This window comes from Zootoca vivipara, chromosome 14 (assembly GCF_965207765.1).
Source record: "Zootoca vivipara chromosome 14, rZooViv2.hap1.1, whole genome shotgun sequence".
NCBI lineage: Eukaryota > Metazoa > Chordata > Lepidosauria > Squamata > Lacertidae > Zootoca > Zootoca vivipara.
In genome coordinates, this window is record NC_142597.1 from 14,611,957 (window position 1) to 14,632,769 (window position 20,813).

General features: G+C 44.6%; 1 protein-coding gene across 5 annotated transcripts in view; it reads left to right on the top strand.

The window, feature by feature from the left end:
* Positions 1-9,570: 9,570 nt before the first annotated feature.
* Positions 9,571-20,813, top strand: part of ST3GAL4 (ST3 beta-galactoside alpha-2,3-sialyltransferase 4) — a 153,297-nt gene continuing 142,054 nt past the window's right edge. For 4 of the 5 annotated variants that reach the window (XM_088657678.1, XM_060268393.2, XM_088657679.1 and 1 more), the window contains exon 1: positions 9,785-10,251. The gene's annotated coding sequence lies outside the window, so the exon portion shown is untranslated. Of the gene's footprint in view, positions 10,252-20,813 lie in introns of all 5 variants that reach the window. The other variant, XM_060268397.2, reaches the window with a different exon arrangement.

Below are 20,813 nucleotides of genomic sequence, written 5' to 3' on the forward strand. Positions count from 1 at the left end.
ATGGCCTGTACCACTTAAGGCTGAAATGGGGGGGGGGCGGCTGTCCCCTCTCCTGTTGACACTAGGCAGCTGCATTGAAGGTACACTTTACAGTGCCTCCTGTAGAAATTGTTGTGTGTTTTCATCTGATTTTAGCTTACTGTCAAATTTGTTTTAAATATTTGTTTTCAACTAGGTTTTTAATCTGATGACTTTATTGCTGCATATTATTTTTGGAAACCGCTTGGAGGTTTTATGACAACCTACAAGTTAAAAGACGGGACCCAGATGGCGCTGTGGTTAAAACCACTGAGCCTAGGGCTTGCTGATCAGAAGGTCGGCGGTTCGAATCCCTGTGACGGGGTGAGCTCCTGTTGCTTGGTCCCAGCTCCTGCCAACCTAACAGTTCGAAAGCACGTCAAAATGCAAGTAGATAAATAGGAACCGCTACAGCGGGAAGGTAAACGGCGTTTCCATGTGCTGCTCTGGTTTGCCAGAAGCGGCTTTGTCATGCTGGCCACATGACCTGGAAGCTATACGCCGGCTCCCTCGGCCAATAATGCGAGATGAGCGCGCAACCCCAGAGTCGGTCACGACTGGACCTAATGGTCAGGGGTCCCTTTACCTTTACCTTTACCAGTTAAAAATAATTCCCCACCCCATCCCAAAGAAAGCCAATCCAGTGTTACCTTGGGTGGCAAACACCTTGGATACAAACACTTCGGGTTACAGACTCCGCTAACCCGGAAGTAGTACCTTGGGTTAAGAACTTTACCTCAGGATGAGAACAGAAATCGTGCGGCGGCAGTGGGAGGCCCCGTTAGCTAAAGTGGTACCTCAGGTTAAGAACGGACCTCCGGAACGAATTAAGATCGTAACCAGAGGTACCACTGTACAAGGCTCTAGACCAGGGGACCTTATCTTGCCTGAGAGCCACATTCATGAGCAGCCATCTGGGGGCTTCTTGAAAGTGGTAAGTGGGGGCCCAAGGCCAAATGTGGGTGGGGCTGGAGCCAAAGAAGTGCCCTTTTACAGCCACACAAAAGCCAGACCTTTCTATGTGCCTTCATCCTGCAGCCAGGCAAGGAAAAACCATCCCCACAGTTCAGGGATGCATTCTAGCCAAGCAAAAGAGAGAACCAAGTAGGGATGACAGTTGGGGTGGGGTGGGGAGTGTGAAACTTGGAGGGCCACATCTGGCTGAGGGACATGTGGGTTCCAGACCCCTTCTTTAGCCCCCCACCAAAGATCCTAACAGGATTTCATGGGCCTGGTGCACTGTATGTGGCCTGCCCGGCCACCCTGCAATCTATTGACAAGAACTGCAGGATATATAAATACAGTATCTATTTTAAAAATGTGATGCTTCCCACGAGGCACCCTGAAGCAATCTTTTTTTTTTAATTTTAAAAAGATCTTTATTCAAATAGTTTCAAAGAAATACAAAATCCAAAATCAAACACACACAAAAACGGAAAATACATTAAAGATACAAAAAAAGTCAAAAATCCAATAATATAAGAAAAATACATATTCAATCATGAATCAACTCAATAGTACATAAGAAAAGAAAAAGGGAAAAAAGAAAAAAAAGAAAAGAGAGAGAAAAGAAAAAAGAGAAGAAAAAAAAGAAAAAAGAGAAGGAAAAAAAAAGTATATTTAAATTTTCCTTCCTATTATTTGCGAAACACGTCCCTAAATACATTATTTTTCCATTGCTGTATCTCTTACTTCCATACAAATTCTAACAAAATTTTAACAATTTAATAAAAGCTTATATCGAATTCTCCTCTTATAATTTATTTATTCTAGGCACGTCACTAAATTGCATTCTAAGTTTTCTTTCTCCAAATAATCCTGTACATATCTCCATTCTTCCCTGATTTTCTGCCTGGGTACTTCTCTAATTATAGCTGTCAATTTCGCCATCTTCAAGTATTCAATTAGTTTTTCCTGCCAATCTTGAATCGTGGGTATTGCATCTCCTTTCCATCTCGTTGCCAATAGAATCCTAGCTGCGGCACAAGCATATAACATAATATTCACTCTATCTTTGGGTATATTAGGGGGGATAAGGCTTAACAAAAATATCTCGGGGCTTTTTTCAAACGTACATCTCATCAATTTTTTCAACTTTTCATAAATTTTATTCCAAAAATCAGCTACCTCTGGGCATGTCCACCAGCAATGATAAAAATTTCCGATTTTCTTTTTGCATTTCCAGCATTTGCCATCCCCTGCTTTATAAACTTTTGCTATTTTTTCGGGCGTAACATACCACCTGTGGAACATTTTTAATATGTTTTCCTTGATTGACATGCATGCTGTAAAATTAGAATCTACTCTCCACAATTTCTCCCACTGTCTTACTGATATCGGTCTTCCAATATCAATGGCCCATTTTATCATCGCACTCTTGGTTAGCTCATCTTTCAATTCCTCCTCTAATAAAAATTTATACATCTTCCCAAGTGGTTTTTTGTCGTTTTTTTATTATTAATTCTTGTAATTTGGACTCCTCCGGAAAGCCAATCTCTTTATGAATTTTAAAAATGCTTTGGACCTGCCCGTAGTGTAACCAGCTCGAACAATAATCCTTAATCGTCTCATATGGTTTTAGAATCCATTGGTCGTCCTCTTTTATTAATGAATCTTGGTAGGTTGGCCACTTCTCCAACCCTCTAAGATTGCCCACAACCATCATTTCCACCGGGGACGCCCACCATGCACTTTGGGGTTCCACCCACCCTTTAAATTCTTTCCAAGTTTGAAATAATGATTTTTTAAATATATGGTCCGTAAATTCTCTTTGACTTCCTTTGGTTTCCAATAGGAGGTAAGCATGCCACCCTTTGATGTTTCTAAATCCCTCTAACTCGAGGAGTTCCAGATCTTTTAGCGTGAGCCAATCCTTAATCCAGCAGAAGCTTGCCGCCGCGTAGTATAACCTCAGGTCTGGGACCCCCCATCCCCCCCTTTCCTTCGCTTCTGTTAATAATCTATATTGGATCCTGGGTTTCCCCCTTGCCCAAATGAATCTACTTAAGATTTTCCTCCATTCTTCAAAGGTGCTTTTCTTTCCTATTATTGGGAGCATTTGGAATAAGAACAAGACCCTCGGCAAAATTGCCATTTTTATTGTAGCTATCCTTCCGGAAAATGATAAATTTAGTTTTCCCCATCTTTCTAAATCCTCTTTAATCTCCTTCCATATTTTAGAATAATTATTTTCGAATAGATTAATATTATTGGGGGTCACATTTATGCCTAAATATTTTACCTTTTTAACTATCTTCCATCCTGCCAATTTTTCTAACTCTTCTGCCTCTTCCCTTCTTATATTTTTAACCATCAATTTAGTTTTATTAACATTCACCTTGAATCCGGAAGCCTCCCCATATTCTTTCAATTTTTGTTTGACTTTATTTATCGAATCCACCGAGTCTTCTAACATTATTATAATGTCGTCTGCGAAGGCCCTTATCTTGTGTGTATATTTTTTTATTTTGATTCCTTTAATCTCGCCCTCTTCTTTGATCTCATTTACTAAGCATTCTATTGACATAATAAATAGTAGGGGCGAGAGCGGGCACCCCTGTCTGGTTCCTTTACCGATTTCAAATTCCTCAGACAGGTTCCCGTTTACAATTAATTTTGCTACTTGTTTTTTATAGATTGCCTCAATCCCTTTCGCAAAGCTCCCTCTTATTCCCATTTTTCCCATTACCTTTAACATAAACTCCCAATTATGTTTAAAAGCAACCTTATATTATTGGCCACTTTCCTTTTTGGTAAAAAGCCCTGCTGATTTTGTCCAATTACTCTATTCAGGACCTGTTTTAATCTCTCCGCCATGATAGTGGCATAAATCTTGTAATCTGTATTTAGCAACGAGATCGGCCTGAAATTTGCCACTTGGATCTCCTCGTTTTGTTCTTTTGGCAATAAAATTATATACGCCTCCTGCCAAGACTGTGGGATGTTGCCTTCCTTTAGGATGTCATTTACTAACTTCTGGTATATCTCTATCAATTCTTCGCGAAAAATCTTATAATGCTGGCTCCCCAATCCATCTGTGCCTGGGGATTTCCCTACTTTTAATTTAGATATTGCTGCATAAATCTCCTGCTTTGATATTGTTTTATTTAGAATATCCCTCTCTTCTTCCCTTATTAATTCCCCTTTGTAATTTTCTAGATACTTCAATATTCCCACCTCATTTCCTTCTTCTTTCTTATAGAGGTTTTTGTAGAAATTTACCAGGCACTTATTAATCTCTTCCGGTTTGGTCCAGCATCTTTCCCCCTCTCTTACTTTTGTTATAATTTTTTCATTTTGTTTTTTCTTTAATTGCCATGATAGAAATTTCCCGCTTCTATTCCCAAATTCAAATACTCTTTGTTTATTCCATTTTATTCTCTTCTCCAATTCTTGCTCTACTACGCTTTCTAATTCTTTCTGTAATATTTTTAATTGGCTTGCCAAATTTTCCCCTTTCGGATTTTCCCCCAATTCTTTTTCTTTTTCCTCTATTTTCCTTTTTACCTCCTCTCTCCTCTCTCTTAATTTCCTTCCTTTTTGTTGTATGTAAAGCCCTCTTAGGAAGGCCTTACTGGCGTCCCATACCGTTGTCAGACTCATATCTTCTTTTATATTGTTTGCGAAGAATTCCTTCAATGCAACTTTAATTTTTTCCACAAAAATCTCATCCCTCAGGATTGTTTCATCCAACCTCCACCTCCTACATTGCCTTGCCTGTTCTTCCAATTTTATCATAACCGGATTATGGTCTGTAATGAGTTTTGCTAATATTTCACATTTATTAATTTTCGTCATTAAATTTTTTGTCACCCAAATGGCGTCCAGTCTGGCTGATGATTTCCTTGCATCGAAATAATGTGTAAATTTTTTCACCTCAGGGTTCCGCTCCCTCCAAATATCTATCATCCCAAAATTTGATGTTAAGTGCCGGAAGCTTTCCGGTAATTTACCTCCCCTTTTTCTCCCTGTATTGGACCTGTCTAGCTCTGCTTTCATTATACCATTCAGGTCCCCTGCTAAGATGATTTCTTCATCTTCCACATATTCCCCAATTAATTTCCCAACATTTTCATTAAATCTTACCTTGCAATCATTTGGGGCGTATATATTAACTACTACTACCTTTCCTATACTTAAATGAATTTTCACTCCTACCACTCTCCCCTCGGTATCCTGAAATAATTTTTCGGCTTTCCATTTTGTATTGACGTAGGTGGCCACTCCCCTCTTTTTCTTTTTGTCCGCAGATATAAATTCATTCCCCAATCTATTATTTTTTAAAATTCTTTCATGTTTTTGCGAAACATGTGTTTCCTGTAAACACATTATGTCCCATGCTTCTTTCTTTAATAGGTGTTCTATCTTATTTCTTTTCGATTTCTTATTTAATCCATTTACATTCCATGAAATTAATTTGAGAGACATTCTTTATTAATAATTCCACACGAATTTTGGATAATCTAAAATAATGATAATGGTACTAATTCTTACAAACAAATCAGATATTTCAAATAAAAATTACCCGATTTAGTTTTCCGGAGATTGCATCCCACTTATTCTATACTGTAAATTAACACTGTTCTTACTTCAAATATAAATATGGCAACAAATCAGGTACAGATTAGTTCAGGTTTCAAATTTCACTCCCTCCCTCCTCCCCTCAAAATCAAGGGGTGTAGGGAGGCACCAGAATTGGAGATAATACAGAAAGAAGAAGAAAGAGAAAAGAAGAAAAGGAAAAAAGAACGGTAATTATACAACAAGCTCCCAATCAAAAGAAGAGAGAGGGGGGAAAAAAGGAACAATTTATATTTTCTTTAAAAAATCCCACTTCCCTTTTCTTCCCCTACTTCATCTTACCATATTTAAATTCATTACTATTCTTTCCTAATCATCTATATATTCAATCTCACTCTTCAATTCCCCCCTGAAGCAATCTGCAGTACCGAAAACATACCGTATTTTTCGGACCCAAACACGCACTTCCCCCCTCCTAAAACGGAAAGGAAAAAGTCGCTGCGTGTTATGGAGCGAAGGCAGAAGCTTTCACGCTCCCCACTCCTCGACAAAGGTGGCGGGGGAGGAGCTTTTGCGAGCAGAGCACGCTGGCGGTGGCGGGGGGAGGGGAACGAGCAGCTCTTCCTCCTTGGAAGCCGCCGCTCGCAAAAGCGGAGCATGCTGGCAGCGGCTTCCGAGGAGGAAGTGCTGCTCATTACTCTCTCCCCCACCGCGCTCCACTTTTGCGAGCGGCGGGCGGCAGGAGGGGCAGACGGGCTTGCCCCTGGAGAGCTGGCAGCAGCAGCAGCACGCTCCTTTCGGGGCTCTGATGCTGCCACCGGCTCTCCCAAGAGTGGGAGGCAGACGGGCTTGCCCCTGGAGAGCCGGCAGCTCCTCCCCCTTTGCCGTTGCTGTTGGCCACGGGGGAGGGGCGGACAGCGCGAAAAGTGCCGCTTTCCCACTGCCCGCTCCTTCCCCATCGCCGACAGTGACAGGGGGGAGGCAGCATCAGCCCCAAATCGGGCTGGTGCTGCCTCCATAGCCACCGCAGCCAGCAGCTGAGGGTTGAGAGAAGCGGCCGAAATGGTGCTGCTGCCGCCTCCCATAGGAAGACCAGAAAAATAATTTTTTTCTTGTTTTCCTCCTCTAAAAACTAGGTGCGAGGTATGGTCCGGTGCGTGTTATGGTCCGTAAAATACATGTACAGTGGAACCTCGGTTTATGAACACCTCGGTTTATGAATTTTCGGTTTATGAACGCCGCGGACCCATCTGGAACGGATTAATTCATTTCCCATTACTTTCAATGGGAAAGTATGCTTCAGTTTATGAACGCTTCAGTTTATGAACAGACTTCCGGAACCAATTACACCCTTGCTTCAGTTTATGAACGCTTCAGTTTAAGTACTCCGCGGACCCGTCTGGAACGGATTAATCCACTTTCCATTACTTTCAATGGGAAAGTTTGCTTCAGTTTATGAACGCTTACTCCGCGGACCGTCTGGAACGGATTAATTCACTTTCCATTACTTTCAATGGGAAAGTTCGCTTCAGTTTATGAACGCTTCAGTTTATGAACAGACTTCCGGAACCAATTGTGTTCATAAACTGAGATACCACTGTATATAAAAGCAGTCCAAACAATTGCATGTATTTTTAAAAGTTTTCTTTTTTAAGGTAGATATAAAGAGAGTTCAAAACAACTGCACAGGTAAAGTCTGCTCAGATCCAGGATGGATAACCAACCGGGATGAATATTTTATAAGGCGTCTCAAAAAAAGGAGCTTCTTTACTGGGCACCAGAAAGGCAATATGTCTAAGCCTGCCTGGCAGGTAATGGGAAGGAATTCTAACAAGTGGATGCCACCACACTAAAGGCATTATCCTGCCATCATGTGGAACAGACCACTGGATAGGACAGTATCTGCAGGATGTCCTCTCCTGCAGAACACAATAGATCAGCTGGGTGTATAAAGGATGAGTTGGGGTAGACTCGCTTTCATTGGAGGTTTTTAAACAGAGGTTGGATGGCCATCTGTCAGGGCTTGTTTAGCTGATTCCTGCATTGCAGAGGATTGGCCTAGAATGACCCTCGAGATCCCTTCCAGTTCTACAATTCTACGGTTCTATGATCCTTTAGGTAAATGTATTAGGTGTTGTTGTTGTTGTTTAGTCGTTTAGTCGTGTCCGACCATATTGTCCTCTGTCGTCCCCTTCTCCTAGTGCCCTCAATCTTTCCCAACATGAGGGTCTTTTCCAGGGAGTCTTCTCTTCTCATGAGGTGGCCAAAGTATTGGAGCCTCAGCTTCACGATCTGTCCTTCCAGGGAGCACTCAGGGCTGATTTCCTTAAGAATGGATAGGTTTGATCTTCTTGCAGTCCATGGGACTCTCAAGAGTCTCCTCCAATACCAAAGAATGCTCCAACTACCGCACAATTGCACAATTGCGCTCATTTCACACGCTAGCAAGGTTATGCTCAAAATTCTACAAGGCAGGCTTAGGCAGTATGTGGACCGAGAACTCCCAGAAGTGCAAGCTGGATTTCGAAAGGGCAGAGGAACCAGAGACCAAATAGCAAACATGCGCTGGATTATGGAGAAAGCTAGAGAGTTCCAGAAAAACGTCTTCTTCTGCTTCATTGACTATGCAAAAGCCTTTGACTGTGTCGACCACAGCAAACTATGGCAAGTTCTTAAAGAAATGGGAGTGCCTGATCACCTCATCTGTCTCCTGAGAAATCTCTATGTGGGACAAGAAGCTACAGTTAGAACTGGATATGGTTCAAAATTGGGAAAGGAGTACGACAAGGTTGCATATTGTCTCCCTGCTTATTTAACTTATATGCAGAATTCATCATGCGAAAGGCTGGACTAGATGAATCCCAAGCCGGAATTAAGATTGCCGGAAGAAATATCAACAACCTCAGATATGCTGATGACACAACCTTGATGGCAGAAAGCGAGGAGGAATTAAAGAACCTTTTAATGAGGGTGAAAGAGGAGAGCGCAAAATATGGTCTGAAGCTCAACATCAAAAAAACCAAGATCATGGCCACCGGTCCCATCACCTCCTGGCAAATAGAAGGGGAAGAAATGGAGGCAGTGAGAGATTTTACTTTCTTGGGCTCCTTGATCACTGCAGATGGTGACAGCAGTCACGAAATTAAAAGACGCCTGCTTCTTGGGAGAAAAGCAATGACAAACCTAGACAGCATCTTAAAAAGCAGAGACATCACCTTGCCGACAAAGGTCCGTATAGTTAAAGCTATGGTTTTCCCAGTAGTGATGTATGGAAGTGAGAGCTGGACCATAAAGAAGGCTGATCGCCGAAGAATTGATGCTTTTGAATTATGGTGCTGGAGGAGACTCTTGAGAGTCCCATGGACTGCAAGAAGATCAAACCTATCCATTCTTAAGGAAATCAGCCCTGAGTGCACCCTGGAAGGACAGATCGTGAAGCTGAGGCTCCAATACTTTGGCCACCTCATGAGAAGAATCCTTGGAAAAGACCCTGATGTTGGGAAAGATTGAGGGCACTAGGAGAAGGGGACGACAGAGGACAAGATGGTTGGACAGTGTTCTCGAAGCTACGAACATGAGTTTGACCAAACTGCGGGAGGCAGTGCAAGACAGGAGTGCCTGGCGTGCTATGGTCCATGGGGTCACGAAGAGTCGGACACGACTAAACGACTAAACAACAACAACCTGGTCGTAAACGCCACTGAACACAGCTGGGCTTACTTCTGAGTAAATATGCATAAGGACACACTGTAAATGGCGCACACTATTGCAAGACGGCCCTAGCCCTCCCTCTAGGCCCCTCTACATCACATTTAGGTGGCTGCATTGAGATGAAAACGAGAGCAAAGCTAACGCCTTGTGAGAAAGCTAAATGGAGATCTTGGGCAAAGACGAAAGCGAATGATGGAGACTTTTTTAAGGGGCGGCGGCTAGATGGGCGCGCGCGGTGGCGCCTCTCCCCTTTGTCTTCCCGGCCATTGTTCATTTATCTCGCACGACGCGCGTTCACACAGTCAGTCTGCGGCTAAGGAGCCGCCAGGCGCAAAGCAGGGCGCAAAGCGATGGTGGCACAGCCCAGGCAGGCAGGCAGGCAGGAAAGCAAAGCAGGCAGGAAGACACCGGACCGCTCCGGCAGGACTTCCTCTCCCCAGCCCCGCTTAGCTCACGCCCCTTCCCCGTTTTCCCCGCTCTCACCCCCCCCCGCGCCTTCCCGACGTGCCAGCTGACCCAGTCTCCCCGCTCCTCTGTGCGCAAGCGTGGCGAGGCAGGGGCGGACCATCTTCGCCCCATCTCCACGCTCCTCTGGCTCGCTCGCACTCTCCTTCCTTCCTCGTCTCCCATCGGCGAACTTTAAGACAGTGTGGCACAATTGGGCAAGCCTCCCCTTCTCCTTTCGTGGCGAGCGGCCGTTGCCTTTCCAGCAGCCATCTCTGGCGGAGGGGAGAGCGAGAGCCAGCGACCCTCTCTGCCGAGGGAGCTCTGCTGCAGCTGCTTCCCCCCCTCCCCGCCACCACCACCTTAATCATCCTCAGTACCACCACTATATGACTCCTGCCTCCCCCCCCCCCAGAGTTGCCTCCTGTGCACCAGCCCAGTTCGGATTATAAACTAACCAAACCCAACACCTTTCCTTGTCTCCGGAGGCGCCGGTGAATTTCTCGGCAAACCCAGCGGATGGGGGGTCGCTCCTGACACCCAGATGGCTGGCTGATGGTGAGTCCTTCGGTCTTCCCTCCCCTCTGCAGCTCGGGGTGATGCGTGTCTTGGAAGGGTTCCCGCAGAACCCCTGTCTGAAGCCAGGGGTGGCCACGGGTTTCTGCAAGCTGTGTGGGTTTCTGCAAGCTGTGTGTGTGTGTGGCGGGCGGGGGAATCAGGAGGGGCATTAAGTTTTCTCTCTCCCCCCCAAACATCCTTATTTTTTTTGCAAATAACTGCAGAATTGGTGTGTGTGTGTGTGTGTGTGTGACCTACTCCTTCACAAGAGGTAGTTGGGGTGATTTATTTCTCGTTTGCTTATTTAATTTTCTCCCTCTATCCCCCGCCCCCCGCCCCGCCGCCCACCTTTGCCGCGGAGCTAAAAATACAATTTCGAAAAAAGGGCAAGCGGATTTAGAGGCTGTAAAAAGACAGCGGCGAGCCTGGCTTTACTCCTTTGTCTTAACTCTGCCTTCTGTGTCTCCCAGAGCGCATCTGCACCCGGAGCAGCCTGTTGGGTCTCCAAATGTGTTTGAACTTGCAGTTTCCTTTGCCTCTCTCTGCTTTTCTCCCTCTCTGTCTCTCTCCCCACATCTTAAAACCTTAATTAGAAGTAGAGTTGGAGAGGCAAACTATCTTGCTGCGTTCTTTTGATGGTGCCTTAAGGGGGCAATTGGTTAGTTGGTTGGGTTAAAATAAGAAGGAGAATTCTCTAGAGGCATACCAGCTCAGCAGAAAAAAAAACCTTTGAGCGTGGCATAGTTTCAAATTAGAGAGAAAGTGTAATGTGGTGGCATCTTCTTAACCCCTTGGCGTGTGTGGCACAACTGGTTTTTCAGTTAAGATCTGAAGCGTGGGAAGCTGCCATATATACACACTCAGTTAGTCCCATCTCTTGATTATTGTCAACCCTGAATGGCAATGGTTGGCCAGGGTTACAGGCAGGGAATACTGTATGGAGCTTGCTGGGTGACCTTGGGGGCCAGTTACAGTTTCTCAGCCTAACCTACCTCACAAGGTTGTTGTGAGGAGAAAATGAGGGGAAGGGAACCATGTATGCCACTTTGAGCATCTTGGAGGAAAGTTAGGAGACAAATGGGATGACTAAATAAATATCCAGTCCTAGCTGGAGATGGTGGAGATTGCACCAGAGGACCTTCTGCAGGCGAAGTGTCTGCTATTCCACTGAGCTACAGCCCTTTCCCTGAAAGCAAAGGCCTGAAACTAGTTGTGAAGCAAGGGCCTGAAGTGCCTTGTCCTATACAGAATCCATGCATCTATGATGGCAGGGGTGGTGGACCTCCAGATGGTGTTGGAACTACAGTTCTTCTCCAACCACCATAGCCAATGGTCAGAGAATGATGGGAGTTACAATCAACAATTTCTGGAGGACTACTGGCTCCCCATCCTTGCCATAGTTTTTTGCAGGCACTCTTTATCATCCAAGATAGCTCAAGGCCTTGCTTCATAACTAGTTTAAGGTCTTCACCTTCAGCGGAAGGGACATAGCTCAGTGGTAGAGGCCAGCTTTTTTGCTTTTGAGTTCATGAGAGCAGGCTCTTGCACTAGCAAGTGAGTTTTGATTTTGTGCAACAGAGGAATCCAATGCAGCTGTTGCACTAGTGGAAACCCATGTGCAACAGATTGTGCAACACAACTACTTTATGCATGCTTGCTTATGAATGCTAGCTTATGTGTAATTTTTTTGCACAGCGGGACATTATTTATAATGGGAGACAAGATGCATCACACACTTACTTGAAGTGCTGGAGAACGTGAGGTAATGTGGTTGAGGGCTTTCCCTGCTGCTTCCTTCAACCTTGTAACAGGGAACAGCCATAGCTTAGTGGAGGAGCATATACTGTGCATGCAAAAGGTCCCAGGTTCTCAGTCCCTGGTGTCTTCAGGTGGGGCTCTGAGACTTGTATTTCAAACCTTGAGATCTGCTAGCAGTCACCATAGGGTTGTCTTCTTCAAACCTAGTGTCATTTAGGGGTTTCGGAGGTCACCTCCCCATTGGCCATGCTGGCTGGGGCTGATGCAGGTGTGGTCCAAAAAAATCTGGAAGGCACCAGGTTTGGGGAGGCGCCTGTAAACAGTACTGAGCTAGAATCTGCTGCCCTCTAGGTGTTGTTGGACTTCCATCAGCCCAGCTGGTATGGTTTACAGTAGATCAGGCATCCCCAAACTTCGGCCCTCCAGATGTTTTGGACTACAATTCCCATCTTCCCCGACCACTGGTCCTGTTAGCTAGGGATCATGGGAGTTGTAGGCCAAAACATCTGGAGGGCTGCAGTTTGGGGATGCATGGTCTAGATCTAGGACAGGGGTTCCCAACAAAATTTTCTCGAGGACCCCTCATCGAGCCGCTATTGTGACAAGGACCCCCATTAATTCCTAATCCTAAAATTAAAAAGTGAGAGCCAAATTAAGAGTCTTTTTATATTTTATATTTATACGTTTTTTACAGTTACAACAGAGTACTCCATCAGTATACAGTTAGTTTTAATTTTCAGTTCATAATGAGATGAGTTAAATCTGTCCTTTGAGTCCATTATTTCTGAAATATTAGGTTCCAAACTTGAAACTTTCACTCTGAAATCCAACCGCATGTCGAGCCGATTCCTATATTTGTTTTTCATGAAACACATGGAAGAAAATGCTTGCTTTGTTTACAAACACTACTGTTTTGCAAAGAGGCAGCACGCGCCAGGGAGGAGGGAGGGGAATGGAGAAGACAGGGTACCTGCGCAGTAGCACACAAATGAAGCCGACGCGCGCAAAGCATCTTGGGGAGGTGAGCGTTAGTAGAATGCGCACACTGCCTCTTTGCAAATCAGACTCTGCGCTAGACTCTGCTCATGCAGGAAGCGGCCAAAACAAAAAATCTGTTATCATACGAAATATATTTAATATATTTTTTATTCTAATAGCATCTTGCGGACCCCTCTGGCATAGCTCGCGGACCCCTGGGGGTCCGCAGACCACCTGTTGGGAACCACTGATCTAGGATAAAGGGAGTTTTAGACAGCATCTAGAGCCGTGGTTCCCAATGTGGGGCACACTTCCCACAGGGGGGCAATTCGAGAATGAGTTATTAACAGTTAATGGCCTTTCAGGCTTCCTCCATGTGAATGGGAGTTCACTTTTTGAATAATAAGAATTATATGTCACAAGAGGGGGAGGGCATCAGGATTTTAGAGATGCTTAGGTGGGGCATGGCCAAAAAAAGGTTGGGAACCACTGATCTAGAGCAATGGTTCCCCATTCCATTGCCCCCAATTAACTACTTGAAAATTACTGAGAGTCTTGGTGGACCACTTAATGACACCCCCCCCCCAACAATTCTTGTAACAATGGTAATGCACAATACTAGATGCTGTATGATTTTTAATTGTACTTTTTATTGCTTCTTATATATTGTATTTTATTGTGTTACTGTTTGAATCCCAAAGGAATCAAACTGTAATGCAATAAAATACAATATTAGGGATAAAATGAGCAATTAAAAAGCAATGTGAATATTTAATGTGGACATGCCATGGATCTCCTGAAAAAAGCTTGCAGACCGCTGCAAGTGGGCCACTTTTTGGGAACCTCTAGTCTAGAGGGTCATGGCTTCCTCGGGTTAGAGGTAGAGAGACTGGTGGTCTGACTTGGCAGCTTCTTCTGTTCCTACTGTTGTTCCTACTGTTTCAAGTGCTTTTTGTTATCTGATCTTGACTGGAAAGCACTTTCATCCTCTTGAGTTTCTCTGCTCTCCCTCTCCCCTAGTCAGCGCTCCCAACCATCACGATTCTGGCACACATTCTTCAAACTCTCCAGGGTCGCTTCAAGCTACCATGCTTACAACGTAGTCATTTTCATGTTTGCTATATTGGGATTTTCTTTTTATCCTTTTGAATTGTGGGAACATCCCTCCCCTTTAATTCTGGGCCATATTTGCTTTTCTCTCTCTTTTTTTTATATAAAAAAAGCTCTAATAAGAGTTTGAATTCTGCTTCCGCAGCAAAGGCAGGCGATCACTACTAAAGCAGAATAGGGAGGGGGGAGTTCAGGGGAAGGTAGGAATCATTCACACGAGCGCGCATATATTTCTGAAGTTTGTGGGTTGAAATCTGATAGATCGCACCCAAAAGGGATGCTTTGTTGGGCTTGGATGTACTGATTTCTCCTTGTTCTGCACTAGTTCACACTTGAGGGAATTACTGCTGACTCCATCCCATATGTAGAACATTTTGGCCATGTTTCTCAAGAGTGGAGCTTAATTTGCCCCAGAGGGTCTATGGCAAATCTTGTTACTTGAAGTAAAGAGGAGGGCGAGGAGTTCTAAGAAACTCTAGTTGGTGCGCATTTGGGTATCACTGAAAGGCTTTGGGGATACATGCAGGCCTTAATCTGATCTGTAGCTCAATTTTTGAACCTGCCTTCAGGGCCAGCGCTGATCTGTGAAGGGCGCCTCTGAGCATGTTATGAGTGCATTTCCCTCACCCATAAAAAGACCGTGCAACCTTCACATCTGGAATGCAGAAGGCCAAGCAAAGTAAAATGCTGTGTTAAATGCATGAGTGCAGTGAATGTATCTGTGCTTTAGTAGCACCTAGGGAAAGGGAAGTTGGAACCTTAACTTTACATGGAAGTCCTAATGAAAATCTCTCCACCGCACTTATTGAAGGTGGTACTTGCCATGGGCAAGAAGCTGCTACTGGTTTCCTGTTTTTCAGGGTTTTGCATGTTAGAGGTTTTATTTAACTCCCCTGCCCTCCCACCCCCCAAAATCGTTTGTGTACGTGCTAGATTAATCATATGGGGTAGGGAGCCTCACACATTGGAACTGTTGGTTTAGGAAAATCTAAGGAGCAGATGGGCAGTGTTTTGTTTTCCCTGCACCTTGAGTGGCATAAAGTCACCCAGATAGCAACAGGTAGTTAAAGCTCTCTTAAAACCTTTTAATTTGCCCTGTAAACTGCTCTTAAGATGAATGAGTATCTTGAGGATCAAGGATGAGAAGGAAGTCTTGTTGCTAATGCTTTGAGGGTCTTAGCTGAAATTTCAGACTGACTGGGAAGTTAAAACTTTTGAAACCTTTTAATTTGTCTTCTGTCCTGATGATCGTGTGTGTGTGTGTGTGTGTGTGTGTGTGTGTGTGTGAGAGAGAGAGAGAGAGAGAGAGAGAGAGAGAGAGAGAGAGAGAAGTTTGCTCTTCATTTATTCCAAGTTGCCTGAGAAGTGTGTGAATGAATAAGAAATGGGAAGGAATTAACTACTGACAAAAGTCTTAGCTTTTGCTTCCATTCGTTTTTAATGTGTGACATTTTAATGTATTTTTAATCTTTGTTGGAAGCCGCCCAGAGTGACTGGGGAAACCAAGCCAGATGGGCGGGGTACAAATAATAATAATAATAATACTAATACTAATAATAATAATAATAATAATAATAATAATTTATTATGGCAGTGCAAATGTTTTGCATAGATATGGCCCAGGGTTCAACTCCTGATAAAGTGATCTTGCTTGAAACCCTGGAAAGCTGCTGCCAGTATTAATAGACGGCACCAGTGGACACTGTCACAACTCACAACCTGCCGTGTTCCAGTCCAATGCTGGATACCATATAGAAGGCCTTAAGGCTGGAGGTGAAGCAAAGGAAGAGGAGGCTGGGATTGAGGCCAGGCAAGTAAGAAATTACAGGACCTTGGATAACTCAGAGTGAAGCACTTGCACCAGTGAAGGTTAGGAGCAAACGGAGGCCTTTTAAGTCTCTCTCACCAGGCTACCTCCTCCCTTCATGGAGAAGGACAGAGACTTAGAGGTCCAACTTCCCTGGCCTGGAGACGGGTTCTCCTTCTCTCTTCTCTAGCCTTCCTCCTGATGCACTTGAACTGGTGAAGTATGGTTGGAGGCAACTGGTTCCTCAGACTGAGGTGCCTGTGGAGGTCCGAATTCTGGCCCTGGTGGTTCCTCTGGGAGCTTCTGTCTACCATCCTTGGTCTTAGTGGTCCCCTGATCTCAAGAAGCTGGCTCAAAGCCCTGAGTATGATCTGATGCTTTAGCTGGTTCTTCTGTGCAGTGCCACAGCTATGGTGGATCTAGCCAGTTTTGTTTTGTTTTGACCCAGGTGAAGCCACCAGAGGGGTGCCATTGAGGCTCCCAGCCTGTGTGTATGTACACAAATGCATGTTGGGTGTTTGCCAAACTGAGTCTTTGACCTGGGTGAAATAAAGCCCAGTTTCACCCTTTCTCTTTGTGTCTGGATTGCTGCTGATTCAGGAGTCATGATACAACCCTTTCCCCATGCTCCACTGCTCCACTCCATCCTGGTTCCTTTTGCACTACAACTCCCATCATCTCTGACCATTGGCCATGCTGGCTGGGCCTGCTTCCATATGCTGGAAGCAGGCCCCTTCCATATGCTGTCATTCCTATAGCGCAGTGGTGGCCAACTCCCAAGAGACTGCAGGGTTGAAAACTGGCAGTGATCTACTCCCTTTTGAGGCGTTTCAGGTCAAAGTTGTTGAGCTTTTTTTTAGGGAGGAGGAAAGCCTGCTGTTTTTTGGGGGGGTGCAAGGCTTTTTTAGGGGAGCTAAAGTTGTTCTACCAGTAGATCCCGATCTACCTCTTGGACGTGCCTGCTATAGCACACGTCCAAGAGGTAGATCGGAATCTACTGGTAGAACAACTTTAGCTCCCCTAAAAAAAGCCCTGCACCCCCCCAAAAACAGCAGGCTTTCCTCCCTAAAAAAAAAAGCTCAACAACTTTGACCTGAAACGCCCCAAAAGGGAGTAGATCACTGCCAGTTTTTAACCCTGCAGTCTCTTGGGAGTTGGCCACCACTGCGCTATAGGAATCTTGGGTGCTGAATGTCTGCAGTGTGCAGCCTACTCAACTTAAGTCCTGAAGTGATTAAGGCCCCCCTCCACTGGTGGAGGAACAGGGGTGCAGGGGGAGCGCACAGCCCCCGGCGGCATGATACCAGTGGGGTGCCATCGCTGGGTGCCACACCCCCGCAGGCGGCGCACCCCATGATGCGCACCACGTCCCCGCGACGTGCACCAGCCATGCCCTCACCTGCTCTCCCCCCCACACACACACTGGAGCTTGAAGCTCCGCCGCTGGCCCCTTCCAAATGACCTTTTTATTATGTGTTCATGACAATCTGTGGGACTGCTTTGAACACTGTTTGTGCTTCCAAAGGTTTTGGGGCAGGTGTACTGCTTGTTCCTAACTGGGGCATGTCCCAGAATTTCCAGATGAAGCCCTGTAACTTTCCATCCCGGAACTGTTTCATTGGTGTCCTTCCAGCTGCCAGTAATGTTATAACAGGGATGTCCAACCGGTCGACCGTGATTGACAGGTCGATCCCCGGCTGATTGCGGGGGAAACGGGGTACTTGGCAGCTATGTGTAGTCCACACATTGATAACCTCAAGGCTGGATTACTGCAATGCACAGTAAGTGGGACTGCCCTTGGGGTCTGGTCAGGAAGCTCCATCTGGTGCAGAATGCAGTGCCTCAACGTCTGATGGGGCAGACAACTGGCAGCATGTGACACTTCTGCTAAAACATCTACACTGGACAGGTTCAAGGCTCTTCTGTTGATAGACAAAGCCTTGAACCATTTGAGTCTGGAATAGCTCAAGGACCTCTTGAGCCCTTCATCCCAGTCCAGTCAGTGAAATCGCCCAGAGGAGCGTTGTTGGTTGACCTCCGTGTTACAGAGGCCTCACTGCCCTCAACCAGAAGCCAGACATTTTGTGTTGCCAGTCCAATGCTGTGGAACACTCTTCTAGCATCCTCACTTTTGACTCTTGAAGACGTTTCTATGCCAACAGTCTTGTGAACTTGTTTAACATTTTATGGGGAAGCCAGAAACTTTAGTTTGTGGTGTGTTGGAGGATGAATGAGTGCTCTCTCTGAACAAGAGAGCAGCTCTTGTTCCTGTGTTCACTTCCTTTGCAGCATCCGGTTATGGGTTACTTTTCACCACAGGGTGGAACGCTAGATAGAAGTTTAGCCAGATCACAACCACTGTGCTTTTTAGAGCTTCAGGAAGTTCTGTTACCTTCGGAGGTGGGTGTACAGTGGTACCTCGGTTTATGACACAATTGGTTCCAAAAGTCTGTTCATAAACTGAAGCATTCATAAACTGAAGCGAACTTTCCCATTGAAAGTAATGGAAAGTGGATTAATCCGTTCCAGACAGGTCCGCAGAGTACTCAACCTGAAGCGTACTTAACCCGAAGCATGGGTGTAATTGGTTCTGGAAGTCTGTTCATAAACTGAAGCAAACTTTCCCATTGAAAGTAATGGAAAGTGAATTAATCTGTTCCAGATGGGACCGCGGTGTTCGTAAACTGAAAATTCGTAAACTGAGGTGTTCGTAAACCGAGGTTCCACTGTATGTTTAACTTATAGTAAGTATTCTAGGATGCAGAGCTTGGGGCCTTCTCACCTGGTCAGATATCCTAGGATGATGACAACTGAGTTTGCTTCATACTCTGAATTGTTGATATGTTCAGGAATTAACTTGAAGCTGAAGTGGGTTGAATGCTGAAAATACATGGTAATATCTACTACATTTCTATCCTGCCTTTCATACAATAAGTTCTGCATTTCAGTAGTTTCAGTTTATTCTGTGCAAAAAGTTCCAGTTATACACTTGTACAAAATGAATTAGTTCAGCTCAAGTTCATCTGAATGTACTTTTTTAATTCTTAAAAAGCTCATCCATGACAATATCTCCCAGCATTCAGAATGTTACAAGCTGCTGTGCTGAAGTGTAGGATGCAAAAATAATTCAGGGGCCACACATAAGTAATAAAATGTCTGACGGATGAATGTTAGCAGGTGAAGCTTTCTCCATAATTGTATTTTCTGTTTAAGAAAGGTTTGCCCTGTTTAATTTCTGCCTGCCACACAGCTGTTAGAGGCACAAGGCATCACTTGGTTCTTGTACCTGTATTTCTTGCTACAAACTGCTCCTGTGGGAGAAGAACAAATATCCTTGTAAGGGAATCCCTTATACAGGGAATGCCACACAGTCCTTCCTTCTGACTGCTTGGCCACAAGTGAATAAGTGACCTTAGCAACAGCAGTGCCTCCATATCTGCCTAATCAGCCTCCAAACATTGCCTCCAAACCTTGTTCACTAACTTTCTTTATAAATATTTGATTTTTAAAAAATGAAAGCAAATAGGCCCCCTGCTGGAGAAAGGAATGACTGTGAAGATCAACTAGAAATAAGTCAGAGTTCTACCCCAAAATTAACTTAATCCACCTCAAACTTATAGGAACTACTTTGAGGTATAGTTCATCGAACTTTGTTCAACAGAACTAGTTGGTTCCAAGTGCTGAGTAAGAGTTGACTAGCTCAAGTAACCCAGTAAATGTCATGGCTCCGTGGGGATTTGAACCTGGTCTCCCAGGTCCAAGTCCAACCACTATGTCACATGGGCCACTCCTATGGACCTCTCATTGCATGAAATTGGACTGAAACTTCAAAGGTATGTGTTGACAGCAATATTCTTGGGTGCCTGGGACAGGAAAGGAGGGAGAGATTTCCAGAAGGCAAATAAGGGACTGTAGGAAGAGCCCTGCCGGATTGGACCAAAGGCCTATCTAGCATAGCCTAAGAAAAGCAACAGTCGCAATACAGAATCCACATCTTACATTCCTCCATGGTGAGAACTGTCCGTTTATTTCCACCCTCTGCTTCCAAAGACTGGTGGTTCTTAAGAAACTGACAAGGGAAATGGTTAACCATGTGACTTTCATGGTTTATGTTCATTCAAGAAAATGAATGCAGGAGGTGGACAGACCAGGGAGCTGCTTCCCTTGAGATGGTGTTTAAAGTGGTGGTACGGGCAGAATTTATAGTCTGTTATTACTCTGAGATGTGGGCAGCTCATTATATGAAAATAATTTATCTTCAGTCTTGTCCGGGGCTCATCTCCCATGCAGGAGGAGTGTTCTTAATAACTGCTTTGAGTTAAGTTCTCCAGTGGCTCTGCTGTGTCTTGGAGCCAGGGCTGGGCCTGGAATTAGTTTTATAGTTTATTATTTTCTTTTATTTCTTTGCACATTTATCACCCACGCTTTCATACAAAATGATCAACGCAGTGTACACCAGACAGTGATAAAATCAGCAAAAAGCATTAATAGAAACATCACTGAAAATCAACAAATATTGATTAGTTAAAAAGAGGAAATTCATATTGTAAATGACCTGTACCAAAAATAGAGTTTTCATAAATTGTCTGAAAGTAGGGGGGAAATGGTTCCTGTTGAATTTCTGTTAGGAGGGAGTTGCACAGGGAAGAGCCTGCCACATTAGAGGTTTAGTTTCTAGTGGAAGCCAACAGAACCTCAGAGGTGTACGGCTCAGACAGTCCTGAAAGTACTTTAGGGCTTTGTGAATTAACACAAGAACCTGCCGCATAGGTATTGCTGGGGTCATCTGTGGATCGAGTGAGACAACTGCAAAGAGTGCCTTTGAACATGTGAAGAGTGCATTTCTTCAATCACTGGTCTGGTGTTCACATAATGCTAAGCCATGGTTTATTAAACCGGGGTTGATTTG